Raw genomic sequence first — 21,346 nt, 5'->3', positions numbered from 1 at the left:
CCAGTACAATCCAACTAACCAAGAATCCTGACTCCTGAATACACAAGAAGAGTTTGTAGCGTTTACCAACTTTGCAACTCAACTATTTACAAGAAGGAAAACAATTATTGCACTACAACCTGTCCAACAGGAAGACTAGAACACTCAATAAAAAGCCTAAACTTAGAAGAAATGGATGAACCAGAACAAGGGAGAAACTCAAACAAACCAGAATAAAAGAAGAAAATTCAATAGTAGAGAAAAATGCAGCATCAGTTCCTAGAAGACTAATCAAAGTTACCCACAGGAAAAGGAGAAACCAACTATCTTGAGGAAACGTACCCCAGACATGACAAATTCTCATCACACTGATGAATTTCCTGAAAGAGACCAACACTGAAGCGTCCCAGAGCTAGAGTAGAGCGCCATCTGGCTCTCAGATCCTGGACCTGCAGGATCTTCTTTAACCCCCATTTCTTTGCAGGGGGAGAACCCTCTTCTCCCCTTGCCACCCTTCTTTCCCTCTGGTGGGCATGGGCATGCTCCACTGAAAACTGGGGAGTCATCTCTCTCTCTCTATCGACCCCTTTGCTTCCTACTTCCCCCCCAGTCTTCTGCCTCTCCACCCAAAACTTCATCTTACATAGCGATCAGCCTAAAATCTAAATTTAAGAAACACCAAAATTTATGCCCGACCTTTTAGGCCTTATAGACTGTCAGTGTAAACCCCAAACAATGTTTAAAAGAACCTTAACTAATTAAACTACACTTGCGACTTCTCCAATTTATTTTATTTTTTATTTATATATTTACAGGGTGATTCACTACCACTGCGACAAACTTGCAGGAGGTGTAGGGGGCAAAAAAGACTAATCATAATCACATAGCATTGCAGGGTCCGAAATGCCTTCGTCATGCGGTAGAGGACGTTGAATGGGAGGTCGCGTGAACAGCGATTCCGCTGGAAGTCAGCATTTGCGAACCACTTCTGTTGAAGAAACCAAGTAGCAAAAGTTCTCCGGAGTGGATAATCCACAGGCTCCAATGATTGGACGCGTTGCAGATGGTATGAACTCATTTGGTTTGTTGACAGTATCCTCCATACAGTGGATTGCGAAATACCCAATCGTTGGCCTATCGCTCGAGTACTCGTATTCGGATTGCCCTCTGCAAGATGTAGGACATTCTCCTCATTGTCTGGCATCCTCATCGTTCACTCTCGATTCATGGTACCTCTCGTGAAACAACCGGTCTCATGTAGCCTTCAGTGCACACGTGCAAAAATCATATGATGAGGAGCACGCCTGTGTGGGAAACGTTCCTGGTACAAGCGCAGAGCGGCGCGCCCATTACAGTCTGCAGCTCCATATGCGAGGTGCATGTCGGCCAGTTCAACGTTTGAATACTCGTCCATCCTACTGCCTTGGGAACCAGTTCGCAAATGCTGACTTCCAGCGGGATCGCTGTTCACGCGACTTCCCGTTCAAGGTCCTCTACCGCATGACGAAGGCATTTCAGACCCTGTAATGCTATGTGATTCCGATTTGTCTTTGTGCCCCCTACACCTCCTGCAAGTTTGTCGCACTGGTAGTGAATCACCCTGTATATATATATTTTTTAGGTCCTAGCCACTGAAATCTCAGGAAAGTAAGTGGCAGGACCTGCCAGAGTAAAATAGCCTCACTGGGTACACCCGGGCAGCCTCCCCGTGGAAGAGTGTGGAAATGTCAGGTCCCACTAAGGGCCTGGTGGCTAATAGGTCAGATGAACAAAGGGTAGAACACACGACATTGCACATGTACCATACATTTTTTAAAAAAAAAATCCTCAGGCTTGCCCGAAACATAGAAAATATGCGGAGATGGGGGGAACCCCAGGAGCCGTTAGACCCTCAACACACCTTACACCACCTCACCTAACATTTTAAAACTTCATACTGCATGTTACCTTTGCAATGTCAAAATCCGTTACGAAAGGGTTTACTCTCACGATAGAAACCTCCTGTCTAGTCACAGGACATGGTGCCCTCAATGAGAAATTGTTTTAGTTTAGACTTTCAGAGTCAGAGCTTTGTTTCTCTGGAGCAAAGGAGAACTGGTCCCAAATACTCATTGATTGTGCTATGTATAATGAATCCAGAGAAAAGCTGAGGAATAACATCCAGGGATTCTCCTCAACCGCCAGTGGAACAGCTAAATCCAAACTGCAAGTAATCTTGCAGCACTCCAGGCCTTTGCAAAAGAAGTTTTTGCTCGAAGGAAGAGGCTTATTCTGGGGGCGAACCCAGTTCTGCCCCAAATCAATCAAGTCTGAAGATTAAATTGGACAATAAGATTTGTTTCATCCATAAGACCTGAACAATACTTAGTTTGTCTGTTTTTGATGTTATGGATGAGTTGCTAGTGTAAAGTTTATGCGTTATTGTTGTTTTTTTTTAAATTAATTTATTTATATATTTTGTTTTTTCAATGTTGTATTTATTTATTTTTTTTATGAAAGATGTAAGATACTCAGTTGAGAGAGAGTTGTTAGGCGGATTTGAACTTATGTTCTGGGTGCCTCTTTTAGTTTTAATAAAAAAATAATAAAAATACCTAAACATTTTTCTCCTGGTGGGGCCAGTCCCCACTGATCTTCCTGGGGTTGCCTTCCCTATTATCCCCATACTTCTCTCTGTTCCCCCTTCTTCAGTCTTCACCCCTACTCTAACTGAATATGCGCTTTTTTATTTTTAGGTCCTTGCCACTGAAATCTTAGGAAATTAGGTGGCAGGGCCTGCCAGAGTACTTTCTTCTAATGCATTCCTCTGTGCCTGATCTGCCTCCTCAGGGCTAAGTGTGAATAATGGGAGGGGTTCCACTTGGGGAACAATGGCTAAAAGGTCAGAGGAACAACACAACATAAACATATATAACTTACATTTTTTTAAAATCTCTGGCCTTCACATTGTTCTGTGTTTCACAAACAGAGTACACAACACGGAGATAGGGGGAACCCCTGGGGCCGTTAGACAATGAACACTTTACTTTACCTAAACATGGTTTGATTGGCACATTATAGCCTTAGATGCTAATGCGCCATAGAACTCCAAAACAAATCAAACCAAACCTAAACATGGGGGGGGGAGATCAACATGGCCACCATTATGTGTGGACATGATATTTCGTGCTGCTGATTTTTAGGAAATAACACACATTTTTAGTTTTAAAATGTGTGTTATTTCCAGTCTACAGCTAAAGTTTTTCAGCACACAGCAAGTTTTCAACATGAGGAACATTGTGGTGGGCATAGTTCTGTGAAATTCTTGGGGTTTTTACCAGATTTCAGTGATTTTCTCTATTTCCTTTGTTTATGAGACCGCATGGTCACCTTGCAGCTGAAAACTTGGATACAGGGAAGTGCGTCGGTAGAACGCGGCTGCCGTGCTGAAGTGTGGACTTTGACTGGGGTGCTACCGAACTGTGAGTAACCTTGGACTAAGACAGAGTCCCAATTTTTGCCGATCTAAACATATAAACTGCCATTAAATGACCACGTTAGTGTCTTCTTCCCCCATCTGCCATAAACTTTGAATGGTGATGTGCTATCTTCTCCCCTGTGTGCCTATCAACTTTATCAACCTCACCAGCGTCTTCGCCTCCTTCAGCTACCCCTTTGGAAAGTGATCCTGCTCTTCTAGGGGCAATTTAACATTGGGGATTTTGCTAATCCCCCTGCCAAAGCAACTGGGGATTAGCAAAACTTTAACGGCTCATAGTAGCCACCAAATTTGCCTACGAACTTGTGGCTGACATCAATTGCCAGCAAATCCTACTATCAAATTCCCGCTAATGCGAACAGCTCCATTTATCCGAACTGTGTTGGCATGGAAGGGAAATCACGTTTGTTTGTTATTTGGTGTTTAGAAGTATTAGCAACTAAGGCCATATTGCCCCCGGGGATATGCGGTGGTCATTCCCTGCCCTTTCTGTATCCTCCGTATTTGGTAGTCATGGGCTCGAACCCCGGTCAAATCAAGAAGTATGTGCTACGCACTGCCACTCCTGCCCACCCGACTATGGAGGCACCAGGGGAAATCAGATAAAAGCAAGGATTCCCAGTAACCAAACCAGTATGAGGACGTTCAGATAATTACGTTCAGACCAACAGGATGACATGGAGGACACCCGACTGGGGCCCCCCCCCAGACCAAGCGAAAGAATATTTCCTAAATTGGAATGAGAAACGCAATCCCAGAAAGAGGCGCGAAAGAGCAACTGGACACAACATGTTAACAGAAGGAACAGAGCGAAGATGAAGAGCAGGACCCACCACTGGATCCTGCTCTGCCAGAGGGTACCATCTACCAAAATTCCCTCTTTCTTAAGACTACCCTTGAAAACTTTTTCAAGGAAAACCCAAGTAAGGTATCCTCTCTGGGAAGATGGTGACTATTTAGGCCCTGAGGCCTAAATAGTCACCATCTTCCCAAAATGGAAACAATACTAGTGGATATGCATCTTGAATGTGAAAGAGTTACCCACACCTCTCCAAGCATACATGGAATGTGGGGCAAACCAAATGCCACAGTGTGCCCCCCCCACATATGCCCAAGCACTGAGGACCAACACAGAGACCTGCAGCGACAACCAAATGCAAAACACTATTGCCAACTCAAAACCTGGTCATCCTGCGACCAACCTCCACGGAAGAGCACGCCATAAGCGAGGCAGCGAAAAACACTGTAATAACAAAACTGGCAGAAGATCTCAAAACAACAAGAATTATATCTCTCTGCAAAACAAGAAACACTGGAGTTATAATAGAAACACTAACTAAAGAAGATGCCCAAAAGATAAAAGCAAACCCAAAAATACAGACACTTGGCCTTGAAGCCGCGCCTCCCTGGAAGAGAGGGCCCAATATAATCATATATAATACAGACAAAGAACTGACACCAGTAACGCTTTGGGATGAACTCTACTTATGGAACCTTATACAGGATGATCTGGAAGCTGACCCAATAACACTAATAACACCTAGGTACCAGACGAAATCCAGAACAGGCACTGCCACAAACTGGGTGGCGGAGCTCTCGCCGGCAGCATGGAGGACCGTAAACCAACACAGTAGGGTATTTATAAATTGGGGCAGTCATCGAATGCCCCAACAAAGAAATACCTTCAACATGCACAAACTGCAAGTCACAACAACTACAAGTAGACCACTCGATCAGGTACAATAAGTGCCCCCTGTATACCAAACAAAGAGAATGTAGCAACTAAGACTGGATTATGGCAGCACACCATAACCAATACAACAACAAACAAGTTCAATTCGTGGAGCTAAATTCCCAAAGATTCAAGGCTGCTGCACAGGTAACCAAAAAAACTGATGATGAAAACGTAGACATCCTCCTCATACAAGGAGCCCTATACCCACAGTAAGGAGGTCAGGGGATATCCCCTGAACTACAAAATTGTTCAAACAGATGGTGAAACCCATTGGGCAGCAGTTCTAATAAGAAACTCTAACTACACAGTAACCAAGCTGTCAAATTACTGTGTCTCCTGGGCTGCGTGTGCCCACATACTCACATCCTACCAGCCATAACCTATCTGCACTGACCGCGCTAGCCGGGTAGGTAAAGTGCCTGCCTGGCAATCCAAAGTTCAAGGGTTCGAATCCTGCCTCGGGCTTGGATCAGAGTAGAAAACCTTGGGAGGTGCAATATGGCCACAGAAGCCAATGTGCCAACTAACAAAAAAAAAATAACCTATCTGCAGAACATATGTACCGACTTCCCAAACTCCAAAATAATCATAGACATAGATGCAAACTGCTGCTCACCAACCTGGCATAGTGAAACTCGGGCACGACGTGGTGCAACAAACAGACAGCATCTCGAGGAATCCCTTGGAAACAGCTACTTCACCATCCTAAACCTACCTAATAATCTACCGATATTTTCCAGCACAATGTGAGAGGCCACCATAGATATTATACTGGCCACCAGCTCTATTGCGGACCACATTACCAATTGGACCGTTACTGAAGATTGCACAACTTCTTCCGATCATAGAGCAATCAACTTCCACCTAAACCGATCCATAACTAGGACAATAATACCCAGGCAAAAACAGTTCAGGTATGCCATTGAAGAGGCTGACTGGCCTTTATTCCAGGAAATGCTACAGACATCTGCCCATGCACTTGAAACGGAAAGGTTAAAACCGAACTAACGCCAAATTGCAATAACAAAGACCCCAACAAAGACAAGTTCAATACTTCTTTGGGGGACTCTGAACATCAGGAGGCCTTCCCAAATAAAAGTTCAGGGGACCACAGTCAAACTAACAACAGAATTAAAGTAACTCAGTGTCATCTTAGACAAAAACTTACACATCCCACATTAACTATATCCGGAACTCTTTTACACCCGACATTAACTATATCCGGAAAAAAATTAGAAAATATTCCTCTCTCTTCAGAAGAATTACCCGCAAGGACTGGGGCCAGAGAAAGAAGACCTTTGTCCTTTACCACAAAATGATCTTCCTGCCAGTCATCCTATATGCATCGGGAGTCTGGTATCCAAAAGCAACAATTGCAACAAACAGAAGAAAGCTAGAAACAATGCAATGATACATCCTGCTCACTATATCCAGAGCCTGGTGCCTCCGTAGCCAGGTGGGCAGCAGTGCGTAGCACACACTTCTTGATTAGACTGGTGTTCGAGCCCATGACCACCAAATAAGGAGGATACAGAAAGGTCAGGGAATGACCACTGCAAATTCCTGGAGCAATATGGCCTTAGTTGTGTTGCTAATGCTCCTAAAAAGCAAAAATAACAAAATAACATATATCCAGAGCCTGCAATACGTTCAGCACCCATGCACTCCAGGTCCTTATGGGTGCCCTTCCCCTGGACTTGGAAGTTGTTCGATCTGGACTCCTCTACCATCTCTCCAAAGTCCAAACAGCTACCTGCCAGAAGTTTAAGATAGATCTGACAAATGACAACAAAACAGAAAAGAAGAGACTTACCCTACACCTCCAACAAACTTGGCAAACACGCTGGGGAAATTTACCAAAGGGTTCAATTACCCAAAAATTTGTGCCAAAAGTAATCTCTGTATTCCCAACATACCCGCACTGGCTTTCACCATTACTACTATCCACATATTTGTTCACCAGCCACAGTGCCATCAGACAAGCTATCAGATTTTGGACTGAGCGACACACCTCTCTGCTACTGTGGACAGATAGAAACGTGGGAGCATCTAATGCACCACTGTCAGTTATACGAAGACTTACGCTGCTGTCTAGTTACAGAGACCCAATATGTATTACTAAATCAGGAGGACCGTGCACTGTAAGAGGAATACAGCTACAAAGCTTTGACCACATATGTGCAAGACCTCTTCGGCAGAAGGACCTTCCCTGTGCCACAACTAAGGCAACCGCGAACACCATAATCTCCGTTCCTCATCAGATCCAGAGGGAAGCTCAATCACATGGATACCCATCTATTAAGACTCAACTACCTGGAAGAAACCCCACCCCAGGAATGGCTAAAACATAGAAGAGACAAAACCTAAAGAGACTTTCTTTCAGGAACTTGAAATCCACGGACCGGACAACTGGCAAAGACACTGCCCATATGGACATTTGATATGACAACTACCCAAGACAGAGCTGCTTTCTAGAAATTGCTAAAATGCTGGCCAGACTCAGTGGGACTGTAAGTGAAAATCTCCACCTGACCGACAACTAGCGAGCACTGAGCTCAGCTGGAAACCTAGCTAATCAGAATTACCCTCGATGAGACCCAATCCTGGGAATGACATATGCATTGAATGGATAGTCAGCCCTGGCGCTGGAACCTGCCTGGACATTTCTACCCATGATATAACAAATAGCAGAAATGCGACTGCAGAGCCATACTGGCGATCTGAGCCAGCTTCCTTGCCTAGCTGACTGTCTCTCCCCTCCCTGGCAGGAAGGGAAGATGACATTCCCCCTGCTTTCCACCCCTCTCCTTCTGTCTGGTAGGGCATGGGCATGCCCCACTGACATCTGATTGGAGTCGCCTTCACTATCGATCGCATACTTCTGTCTTTCTCTCCCCATTCTTCAGCCTCCCCACCTTCTCTATGTGCAAGCTAGCGTACTCCCACATGTCAAAATCTAACTTTATCCAAATCACTCTCGCCCACTTGTTTGGCCCTTCATACTTAAAGTGCTCTCCCTTCGCAATCAAACAAAATTTTTTTTTTTTTTTTTAGGTCCTCGCCACTGAAATCTCAGGGAACTAGGTAGCAGGACCTGCCAGAGTAAACTAACTACTGGGTACCTGGTCCGCCTCTACGGGGCGAAGTGTGGGCAGCGCAGGGCCTCAGCAGAGGTCTGGCGGCTAAATGGCCAGAAGAACAATGGTACATGACATTACACACCACAAGGTCCACACACTTTTAAATCTCTGGCCTTTACAGTGTACTGTATCACCTGAGATGTGGGAAACCCCTGGTGCCGCTTGACCCTAAACACACTTTACACGTTTTCTAAACATGGCAAATAAAATACATTGTACAATCCTGAACTATACGTTGGACCTTGTCAAAAACAGGAAGCTTGAAAAAACCAGACTGCTCGACCACCTCTGAGAGGAATGGGAGGATCAGTGGACAGAGTCCACTGAAGGGGAAATCACCAAGAAGTTCCTCCCGAGCATAAACAGTTTTCAAAACCCCTGAGTTGGTTCCAGCTGGGCCTGCACGTCACCTTTCTGCTCACCGGGCATGGGTCATTTAATGCAAAACTGTCTAGCTTCCGAATCAATGAGGATCCTCGTGGCCGCGAGGAGACGTGGCAACATTTCACGTATGACTGCGAACACTACGAGGATCTGTGATGTATGCTCACCACTGCTATCACCTACTTCCCGCAGAACATGGAACAGCACCTTCTCGACTTGGAACACGAATACAATGCCCTTACCATCTTTGCACAGACACTCTTCGCTAGAAGGAGAGCGCTTATAGCAAACCACCATGCACAGTACCTGGAAGTTGATGATGAATCACAAAACTAGGAGTGGATAAAACTGGAATACGCAAGAAAACCGTATCATCCTACAACCATGAACAATGACCATCATCTAGCCTTGTTCACGAGGGAACTGACGACCAGGAAGACCTATGTCGAGACCAGACAAACTGAGACAGGACTTGACATGAACTGGATGCAAATTATTCGCACTGGACCACTAGTTGGATGGCTAAACCAAATGGCCATTGCACAAACTAAGTGCAGAGGAAAATAATATCACCAGGACCAAAGGCAGCATCCTCATAACATGCGCACTGGGCGACCTGAACAGGTTACATCACCAACCATAGGATGAGACTTGCCTCATGTATACCCTTACAACTGCATTTGACTCCTACGTTGAACACGATCACCAATGAAGATCAGGTTCAGATTGCTTAGTCACTTCACATGCTCTCTACTGCCAATGCCTGATGGCGATTTGTACCGGGCTCCCTTGCCTGGTGCGTTTACTTCCTTTCTCCTGGCAGGGGTGAGGAGACAGTATTGTCTCCTCCCCTCCCCTGCCAAACCTTATTCTTCTCTTTGTGGGGCATGGGCCTGCCTCACTGAACATCCTGGGGTCTCCTTTTGTATCATCCACATACTTCTGTCCTTTCCCCCAGCTTTCAGTCTCCCCCCTAATCTGCCTAATACGCCAGCATATACTTCACACAAACTGCAAAAACTTAATGAAGGCCCTAGCCACTGAAGTATCAGGAGCAACCGAGAACACCATAATCTCCGTTCCTCATCAAATCCAGAGGGAAGCTCGATCACATGGATACCCATCTATTAAGACTCAACTACCTGGCAGACCAGGTACTATGTACCTGGTCTGCCTCCACGAGGCCAAGCGTGGGCAACATTGGGCCTCAGTCAGGGTCAGCGGCTAAATGGCCAGATGAACAACGATACAGAACACTACAAATTTACAAAATCCACATACTTTTAAATCTCTGGCCTTCCCAGTGAACTGGTACACCTACATTGAAAGAAACGTGGAGATAGGGGGAACACCTGGTGCCATATGACATCAGTACACTTTATACTTACATAAACATCACTGCTGACCAGATACACCCTTTAATGGCAGCGGTCTTCCCCTCTGGCAGTGCCGTCTTTCAGCAGGATAATGCATCATGCCACACCGCCCGGATTGTTCAAGACTGGTTCACGGAACACGAAGTAGACTTCCAGGTATTGCCCTGGCCTCCAAATTCCCCAGACATCAGTCCCATCAAGCATCTGTGGTTTGTGTTGGAGCAGCAACTCCGATCTGCAGTGTTTCAACCACGGACCTTACAGGAGTTAAGGGTCTGTTGGTTACGTGTTGGTACCAGATTGCACAATACACATTTAGAAATCTTGTAGCGGCTATGCCTCGCCGGGTACGAGCTGATTTGGCTGCACGTGGAGGACCAACATCATATTAGGTAGGTGGTTATAATGTTTTGGCTCATCGGTGTATATACACGGGATACTCCGTATACCCTCTGGAATTCGATTAATAAGCTCAGTATACTCTCTGCATACGTAACATTCCCAGAGTATACATTCTGCTAATTTCACGACTACAGCACTGTTTACATGGAACCTCAGAAAGCCGCGATCCTGAACACCTGTAGGTTAGTAAGAGAGTTCCTTGACCAATAGTAATAATAACAATTATAATGGTAACCAGACATAACCAACCACCCCATGCACTTGGGACCAATATCTGTCACGTTGCGGAAAAACATCCCATAAAGGAGAAAAGTTTATTTTTTAAAAAATAATGATAATAAAAATAAAATTGTGATTATAAGCTATATAATATATTATTAATATTATGATTAGAACGTAGCAGCAGTAGCCTAGGCCTCCAAGAGAACAATTATATGAAACTATAGAAAGCCGTGACCTTGAACACTTCTAGGGTAGTCAGAGAAATCCTCGACCAATAATAATAACCGGACATAACACCTATCGTAGACCCGTCGCGGGATAGGAGAAAAATCCCATTCGAAGAAGAAAGAGATAATAATACACTGGAAAACGTTTAACATGAAAAAATATTCTGATCCCGACAAAATGCTGTGATTTCATACATTTATTTTCTTTTAACATGAAACAAAAAAACGCTTAAAATGAAAAGATTTCGCATCTCAGAAGAACAAAAAAAGATACCGGCCGCAGCGTCGTCACTAAATTTTTACTGTTTATGATGTTATGGCTCAACTTTCTGTTGACTAGGCCGACATCTGATAATAAATAATATGTAAACAGTGCAAGGATGCCGCTTGCCGCAAACCACCCTTATCATTTTAAACAAATGGGACTGCCCGTCGGTGGGCAAAAACATTTCATTTACAGTCTTGAAGTAAGTGACACGTACTGTATAAAGTGGTGAATTTCGTGTTTAGTAAAAAATCCGTAAATTTATCACTCTCAACTGTACAATGGAAAAATCAGGGCGTAAACAAAGCGCTATTTCGCTTAAGGTTAAAATGGTGTTGCAGTCTACATTGCCCATAGCAGTAGATGACTCACTACACATAGATGCCGAAAAACTGTGTGAGGATGCAACATACCGGAAAGAGATCTTCCAGGATTCGTATAGACTTACCAAAATATGAATCGGCTGCAAAGTACCAAAGAATTTAGAGTAAAAGAGAAACTTTCTGCTTTAAGAACAATAATAATTTGTTGACTGTAAAAATATACCTTCTGTAACAGTTATGTTAATATGTAATTTATAGATTGAATTATTAGTGAATTGTAAATATATCAGTTGTATAATGTATGTACAGAATCATCAATGTGTAAATACTATATATATTAAACATAAAATGTGTATATAATATTTCGGGACGAGACTACGTATTCAGTATATGTAACCCACTGCACGTAGTATCTCGTACCCTGATATGTACATAGCACCCTCCTGGCACTTTGCCGTCCCGGGGTGGTTTCCTTATGGAAATAAACGGATAATAATAATAATAATAATAATGTAGGGGATTCTTCGAAAATAGACATTTTGTAAATTTCGGAATCTCTAACTCTACGTTGTCGGCAATCATAAAAAATAGAGACCAACTTACTGCAATGTTTGAGCGTAGTATCTTTGAGCCGGATAGGAAACGGATGAGGAACGGCCAAACACGAAGATTTGGAGGCTGCATTGCTTGTTTGGTTTAAACAAGCTAGGTCTCAGAATGCTACAATATCAGGACCTCTATTAATGGAAAAAGCGGGCAGAGGTGTTTGCAACTCAAATGGGGATTGAATTCACTGCGAATTCATCCAGGCTGGTTGGAACGTTTCAAGAAAAGAAACGGCATCGTTTTTAAAAATGTTTGCGGTGAAGCAAATCAAGTTTCACCGAGTATGACATCGGATTGGCTGCAATCTGCATTGCTCACAGTGCTTGAAGAATATAGCACGACAGATATCTTTTAACGTCGACGAAACGGGGTTATGCTATCGCTGCTTACCCGATAAAACTTTATCGTTTAAGGGACAGCAGTGTTCTGGCGGCAAAAAGTCCAAAGAGAGGATAACGGTAATAATGGTGGCTTGCAATTCGGACCGATCTGAAAAGCTGCCCTTATTCGTTATCGGGAAAAGCGCTGATAATCAGCGCTGTTTTAAAAATAAAAAAAAATAAAAAAAAAAAATACTGGTTGAGTACACGGCAAACAAGAAGGCGTGGATGACCGCGACAACATTTACTGATTGGCTTTTGAATTTAGATAAGCGCTTTTTACTCGAAAAGTTGCCATGATTGGTTGATAATTGTCCAGCTCACTCTGAAGTGAGATGAAAAGCTATAAAGCTTATATTTTTGCCTCCAAACACTACGAGCATTTAACAGCCTTGTGATCAAGGCATAATACAGAATTAAAAATTTTATTACCGAAAACAATTGCTAAGAAAATATTTGGTCGCAATTGAAGAAAAAGAAGATTTCTCTGTCAACTTATTGGATGCATTGCATATATTGCGCACTGCTTGGAATCTTGTAACACCAAAGACTATCGAAAATTGTTTTCGTCATGCGGGATTTTCAAAAATGATGGATTTAATACCTATTCAAGAGTCTCAAGACAATCAAGAAGCTGAACCGACATTCAGTGAAATGTTCGGGAGTCTCATCTCTTTTAGAAAGTTCCGTATCTTTGGATGAATTTGTCGCAGTTGACAATACTAATTTGTGTACAGCACCGATTTTAACAGATAGTGATAATTCGGACGTCGTACGTCCTACGGAAGTGGATCCCGTGGGTGAAGATAGTGATGATAATGTAGACAATGACATCGATTTGTTAGTTCCTGTTCCTACTGCATAAGAAATGCGAAAATTGATAAAAAGTATGTGCAGATATTTAGATGTACATACGAGTGGTGAAATGAACCAAATGATGGATGATATTGAACAATTTGTAGATAATAAGATGATAAATAACACGGTACAAAAAAAATATCAGATTTTTTTACAAAAATAATTAGCATTTTTTAAAATTTTTACATATTGTATGTGTTTTTTATCTGATGAAGGCAATGAACATGTTAAGTGTGAATAAATTGTGTTTGTAAAATGCCCCTTGTGTAGTGCATAAAATGTTAACTTGTTTAAACTTTCTATCTTAGCTCTTTTGATTATTACGACATAAGAAACATTGGTGAGTTTTTTTTTTTTTTTTTGTTTGTTTACTTCTTTTAACATGAAAAAATATTTCTGTCCCCATGGTTTCATGTTAAACGATTTCCACTGTAATGGTAGATAAGTTACTCTGTTTCCTACGAGAGGGCGCCACTAAAACTAATGAAAACCGAGATAGGCTTTGATACGCTGAATAGTTTATAATTTAACGTGCAGCAGTGATTGTAGCTTGTATTTTTATTGTCATTAATACATCAACTTATTGATGTTTTAATTATTTTTAAAGACATTAAATATTTTTAAAGAAGGAAATAAAATCCTAAACCAATGAGACTTAACACTACAAAATCTCCAATAGAACCTTGAGTTTAATCTTAGTGTGCAATATAGTAATAAAAAAAGTACTTTAAATTGTTACCCTTGTTGGAATCCTCTCAATTTCTGTATCTTTTAGATGCGACGTCTCGATCCAAACATCTGAGCTATCCCAAATCCTGTTTAAATGCTTCAGCCTCAAAAAGCACTCAAATATTACAGGTATATGGAATTTCATTTTTAAATGTGGAAATAAATATGAAAATTGACTCTAAAATTAAAAAAAAAAAACCCAATTATTTTTACACCTACAAAATCTCAGTAGAAGCTTGAGTTTAATCTTAGTGTGTAATATAATAATAAAAAAGTGCTTTATATGCTTCAGCCTCATAAAGCACTCAAATGTTACAGGTATATGGAATTTCATTTTTAAATGTGGAACTATATATGAAAATTGACTCTAAAATTTAAAAAAAAAATCCCAATTTTTCATACTTTTAGCACCACCAAAAAGTGAATATCCAAATTCTTCCTCGAACTTTGCTAATTCTCCGCATCGATCGTGTTGAGAAGTAGTTGATTCCAGTGTTTTACAATACGCCGTCCAATAATAAATTTCATGGGTTCAGTTCTTTCGTTACTCCCTTAATATTATATTTTTCCCCTCTGGTTCTTGTCCCTCCTTATTCATTTTAATTTTCGTTCTCAGGTCCATATTCACCTCAATCAGGTTTTTAAGGTATCGCAAGCTTTGCCGTTCCCACTCTTTATACTGACATCGATTAGCCCTCCTCACCAATATTGTTACCCTTCTTGGAATCCTCTTAACAAGTTCTGTATCTTTTAGATGCGACGTCTAGATCCAAACATCTGTGTCCCAAATCCTGTATCTCCATCATATTATGCTGAGGGATAATGTTATCCTTCCTATATGCAAAAGTTCTATAAACAAGGTTGGAGAGGGACGAGAATGGACGCCGTCTCCCTTGTTTCATATTTATCATCACCGCCTGTATAATGCAACTGTGAGTATAATTAGTCCTCCAACAATTACGTAAATGAAGTGTAAACCGGGTTCTAGCTTTTTCCATCCCTGCCCGTCAATCGCCGGACAGCATGCTAACTGCACTTTATAGTGTGATTTCCGATTAGATGTTGGTTTAGATTTTTAAACCGTTATTTAACTTACAGTTCTGGTTTTAACCTGTAGATAGGTCAATTGGATTAATGCATATTATTATTAAGTTTTAGGTTTGTCAGCTTGAACCTGAGAATAAATTAGGTGATCTTAAAAAAAGCGATCAAATGGAATTCTTTCACACGAAATGCGACTTCTTAATTAAGCTTCTAAGTCATATTAAAGTACACGTATGTTGTTAACTTCAGTCTTTCTAAAACCTAGTTCCTGTCTTATTTCCCACAAAAGAGATGTTGTTCGCATGGTCATCTTCAACAACACTCAGATTTTGGCAAAATCAGATATCTTTACTAGGGATAACCTTAATTCTTGACATAAACTTACAACAAATACTTTATTGCTTCCTCTGTTTTCAAGAAACTAGATTTTCGCTCTTTTTTTTCTAATCAACCCCTGATTCTCTACAGATCACAAATTTCCCCTACCATGGAATATTGTTTTCCCGTCCAAAACCTATCTTGAACTCCTAGGCTATATCCAAAAAGAGAGCGGTCAGGTTAATTAATTATCCTTCACTCCACTCCTGTTACATATAAGACGTAGATTTGCATTTTATAATACACGCCTTTACTACTGACATTTCAGTGGGACTGCTATTCTGAATTATCATCTGCAATATTACATCTTTCTTCCAAACCAGTTCGAAGACATATATCATCTAGTCAATTCTCATTTCACTTCCACACTTACTGCTGTCGTGTATAGTACAGCGGTTATAATCACTATCCATCCACACCAAGTCGAAATGGCCCCGGCTCGAATCGCGTATTGAATGGACCGTTATTGGCTTTTAAAGATCACTGCGGAGTTAGCCAGCCTTGAAAATAGTTGCTTGATTTTATCTCTCGGAAACTGGAGTTCTTGTCCAGCAAAAAGCCCAATCGGCCAAAGAATGCACGCTATTACAGACATTTTATACTGAAGCCTATTTGGTGATTTTGTTCTTTTAAACATTTAAACATAAACTTTTTCGTTACAAGTTGGACTGAAAAGTAATGCATCCTCCCATTGCATGAAGGAATACAGACAAAAAGAAAAAGAAAATACAGATAAAAAAAAATCTGTCTTTAATTTGATGCACATTTTTCTGCATACAACCGACTTAACTCTATACATTTCACTCGTCGTTTTCTATGCCGTTAAGGTACAGTTCTTTCGGCTTAGAGGACAACGCATTGAAGCTGCTTTTTGCTGCTTCAGTAGAGTCATATCTCTTGCCTTAGAGATGTTCTTTAAGTTTTGGGAACAAGAAAGTCACTTTTTTAAATGAAACCATAAACACGAAAGGTATTAGAACCTATAGTACTTAGTACCGTGAATGGGTTGAATGTTGAGATGATGAAAGTAGATACTTGTCGACATTAGACTTGAATTTTTGTAGATTGTAATTTTCATAAAATATGCGTGAAGGGAGATTGTTTCAGAAAACTGTAGTTGAAGGGATAAATGAAGAAAAAAAAGTTGGTTCTGTGAGTTCGAAATTGGACAATAAATGGATGTTGACTGTTTGATGCAGGTGTTCGGACTGGCTTGGAAGCGAGAGGAGGAATTATATAAGTCAATTCGGAAGAACAGTGAGCATGGAAGTGTAGACAGAAAAGGCAGGTAGCAGAATCAGAACGTCTATGAGACAGAGAGTGTAGAGACTGTGGAAAAGATGGGTCATTAATTAACCTAACTGCCTCTTTTGAATGGAGTCTTCGAAGCCCCTGAGAAGTTATAGTAGCAGTGCCCCAGATGTGGGAACAGTATTCCATGGTAGAGCCGATTTAAGATTTGTACAGTGTGTAGCTGTTTTAGAAGAAAGGTAACGCCGAGAGCGAAAGAGAAAACCAACTTTTTTAGATGCAGAGGAAACGATGTTTAATGTGCTTATGCTAAGAGAATTTATAAATTAGGGTAATCCCTAATAGAGATATGTGATCTTGTTTAGAAATCTCCGTGTCATCACGTAGCCGAGTGGTCAGGTGCGAGAGTGTAATAGCACTTTAAGGGGACCGGGGTTCAAGCCTGTGACTGCTAAATACGATTAATGTTTGTATTGATGATTTATTGTAAACTGCACTGACCTGGTGGTCGTGCCGGAGTATAAACAAGGCAAGCATAAGAGCAGAAGAATCCTTTCTGCAAGATACAAGACAAAACTGAGTTTTAGAAGGATTGAAATTAACTAAGTTATCTTTGCTCCATTTAAGAATTACGCGATCAGCATTTAAGGAACTGGTGGTGTATATTCGAGAAGTTAAAACTGTTTGGGCAGCTTCGAAAAGAAGCAAGTTTTCTACTCATAGCCTGTTCACAATTTACGTTGGACTGATTAATAACTGCTTTATAATTGTTGTGTAGGCAGAAAATGAACCTTGGAATTTCGATGCAAGTCAATTGTGACATGCCACATTCTTATCTTGAGCAGCCATAGCACATTTATTGAAAAACCAAGGTTTTAGATAAAGGGCAAGATTTTAAGGTGGAATATGGAATAATTCTACTGACACGATCTGAGCAAACATTGACATCAGATTTAAAACAGTAATTGAACCAAGCAAAAGAAGGACAGAAATCTAGCAGGTCATCGCATTCTGTATTCTTGTAATGCTAACCCAACATGAGGTTGAGAATGGTCACGAAGGAACAGACCGTCACGAAGTTGTGATCTGAGGCCTAAACTCACTGTGTACACACGGGAGGGTTTTTTAAGAGGAAAAGATCAACAGTTTTGGCTGTGTGCTTAGGACTGGCTTGTATTCTGGTAGGTAAATGAACGATGTATGCGAGGTCATTAGTAATTGCAAAAGCCTCTCATCTCGACCATCTGGGTCCGTGTGACTAGTAAACTGAAGCCAGCTGGAGCTGTCAACATTGAATTCACCAAGAAAAATTACTTCACTGTTAGGAAAGTTGGATTGGAGAAAGGCGCTTTTCAAAGAAAGGTCAAAGAGTTCCAGTTGATTAGTGGAACTTGGAGATCTATCGATGAATGTGACAGAATGGGGTAGAGAGAGAGAGATTTGAAGTCAGAGAAGATCGAAAAGAGGAGATTCCAAATTACTAAGTCTCTGACAGGGAATATCAGAGCTTACATATGCCTAACTGCTACCTTTGAAGCGAAAGTAACCGTACAGCGAATAAATAGGACATCTGAGATGAGCAGCGGTTGAATCACCCGATAATTGGGATTCTGTCAGAAAAAGTGGGGCTTGGAAAACTGTAAGTGGAAATGAACATCATTAAGATTGGAGCTTAGACCACATATATTTGTGAAATGAACGAAGAATTGTTTAGCAGATATAGATTGTTTCGTAGGTAAGTTCTAATAGTTGGACTATTCATGATGTATTCACTAGTAAAGTAAAAGTAGAGGGGTGGGTGAAAATTATTTAAGAAGTAATGAAATTTTTGGATATAGAGTACACACAACATAGAGTACAGCAAGAACATACCCGACGCCTTGACATAACGTGGCCTCGACAGTGTCCCACCCCCATCGTATACACAACTATCATTCCTTCCAGTCACTATCACAGTGGAGACAGTGAGATTATACAGTAGCTGATCCGGATGCCTCCTAGAGAGTTGCCAAAAGGTTCGGTTCCTGTGGACTATCTAGCAGCCAACTTGCGAACACCGTTTTAGAGCTGTACTCTCGAAATGTAGGGAAGATTAGATCTCGTCATGACGCCCATCATAAATTCCTTATATGATAATCATCATATAAGGAATTTATCAGTATAAATTCCTTATATGATAATCATCATATAAAGAATTTATCAGTATAAATTCCTTATATGATGGTTATGATGGGCATCATGACGAAATATCCATCATACTGCATGATAGAAGAGATGGAGAGTTGCCACTTAAGATCAAATTATTTTAATGGCACCGTACTTTGTTCACCATCCGATTTGTGCGTGAGCTGATAAATCTGGAATAACTCAAGGATAAAAACCTACTCCTTTTGCCTGAAATCCGCCACTACAGCTCGATTAAAGACGTCTTTAGAAATTTCTGCAGTCGTTAACGGTAATCGAACCTAGAATTCTCAAAATTAGTAGCAGACGGCGATGTATCGCGCCGAATAGGTTACTATGTATGGAGATAGGAGCGACAGATGTATAGATGGCATATTCAAGATCTGCTAAAGGTGACGTCCTGGGATGACCGTTATCTGAGATTGCTGGGCATCTCTCTCTCTGTCGAGTTCTCAGCTGCCACAGGAATGGAAATGTCGATGAAAACCGTATACAACAAGCAGGCCTACTGAGGTTAAGGGCATGATACTTCTTTCTTCTTTTCCTTGGACGGATTACTGTTTCAAAACTTCTGATGTCAACGTTTGCTCAGATCGTGTCAGTGAAATTATTCTTGCAGGAATGGAATCCTTTATCCCACACTCCACTTTAAAATCTCGTCCTTTATCTAAACCTTGGTTTTCCAATAAATGTGCTAAGGCTGTCCAAGAGAAGAATGTTGCATATCGTAATTGGCTTGTTTCTAATTCTTCAGTTTCATTTTCTGCCTACACCAAAGCTCGCAAAATTATAAAGCAGTTATTAATCAGTCCAAACTAGAGTTTGAACAGGCTAAGAGTAGAAAACTTGCTTCTTTCCCTAATGGTAGCCGAGCATTCTGGTCTCTTGCCAAAGCTATTAGCCGCAACTTTTGCCCATCTCTGCTCCCACCTCTGTCCAAACCAGATGGTTCTGTTGTCATTTCAGCCAAGGATAAAGCTGACCTGCTAGCATCCCATTTTTCTTCCAGCACATGTATTAATGATCTTGGTAAAACACCTCCCACCATTCCCAACACGCTCCATTCAATGCCTGCTGTGGTCTTCCGTCAAAGGATATTAGAAGAATTTTGATGCTAAGAAAGCTCCAGGTCCTGATGGTATTTCTCCACTTGTTCTCAAAACCTGTGCTCCTGAACTTACTTCTATTCTTTGCTACATTTTTTCACTTTCTTATTCCAAAGGTGTTTTTAATTCTGCTTGGAAATTTGCTCATATCCAGCCAGTTCCTAAAAAGAGTGACAAATCCCTCCCATCCAGTTATCGTCCCATTGCAATTACTTCTACTCTTTCTAAAGTAATGGAGAAATCAATTAACCGCCAACTCTTAAACCACCTAGAAACCTTCCGTCTGATCAATGATCGCCAGTATGGATTCCGTCAGTGTCGATCCACTGGTGATATTCTGGCTTAGTTACCCATTTTGGACTAATTCAATGGAAAGGTTCGGTGAAACACAAGTAGTTGCTCTTGACATCTCAAAGGCTTTTGATCGTGTTTGGCATTAAGGTCTTCTAAACAAGCTTCCATCTTATGGTTTGCCAACTGTTTTTAGTAATTGGTTATCCAGTTTTCTCTCTGATCGCTCACTGGGGGTGATGGTAGATGGCTCTCTGTCTTCTAACTTCTCCACTAATGCTGGTATCCCCCAAGGTTCAGTTCTCTCCCCCATTCTTTTCCTCTTGTATATCAATGACCTTCTTCCATTGACTGGAAATCCTATCCATAGTTTTGCCGATGATAGCACATTGCATTCAACTTTCCATTTTGAGAAACCTTGTCCTGCTCAATCAGCTTAAACTTCTCGAAAATCTGCTACCAATTCCTTAAATACCGATCTTCAGGTAATTCTCCAGTGGGGCAAAGACAACTTAGTTGATTTCAACCCTTCTAAAACTCAGTCTTGTATTATATCTCGCAAAAAGGATTCTTCTGTTCCTATGCTTATCTTTAGTGATACTCCGATTTCTAGGCAAAATGATATATCTCTTTTGGGGATTACCCTGACTTCTAATCTCTCTTGGCACAAGCACATTACAAATATTGCTTCCTCTGCATGTAAAAAACTTGGTTTTCTCTTTCGCTCTCGGCGTTACTTTTCTTCCAAACAGCTGCTCACTCTGTATAAATCGCAAATCCGCCCTGCCATGGAATATTGTTCCCACATCTGGGGTGGTGCCCCCAAAACCTCTCTCAGGCTTCTTGATTCCATTCAGAAGAGGGCAGTTAGGTTAATTAATGATTCATCTCTAACAGAGTTTCTCCACTCGTTTTTTAATAGACGCACTGTTTCTGCTGCATGCCTCTTCTACAGATACTTCCATGAGCACTGTTCTTCTGAATTGGC

The 21,346-nt window shown here is 41.3% G+C and overlaps 1 long non-coding RNA gene across 1 annotated transcript in view; it reads left to right on the top strand.

Moving 5' to 3' along the window:
- LOC150081938 (uncharacterized) overlaps window positions 1-14,235 on the top strand; it is a 241,891-nt gene extending 227,656 nt beyond the window's left edge. The window contains exon 3 of the long non-coding RNA XR_016547258.1: window positions 14,151-14,235. This is a non-coding gene — a long non-coding RNA (uncharacterized LOC150081938). The remainder of the gene's footprint in view (window positions 1-14,150) is intronic.
- Window positions 14,236-21,346: the final 7,111 nt, after the last annotated feature.

Source organism: Mastigoproctus giganteus, chromosome 8 (genome assembly GCF_048544385.1).
Source record: "Mastigoproctus giganteus isolate SK-2022 chromosome 8, ASM4854438v1, whole genome shotgun sequence".
Lineage (NCBI taxonomy): Eukaryota > Metazoa > Arthropoda > Arachnida > Uropygi > Thelyphonidae > Mastigoproctus > Mastigoproctus giganteus.
This window is presented reverse-complemented; position numbering and strand designations above follow the sequence as displayed.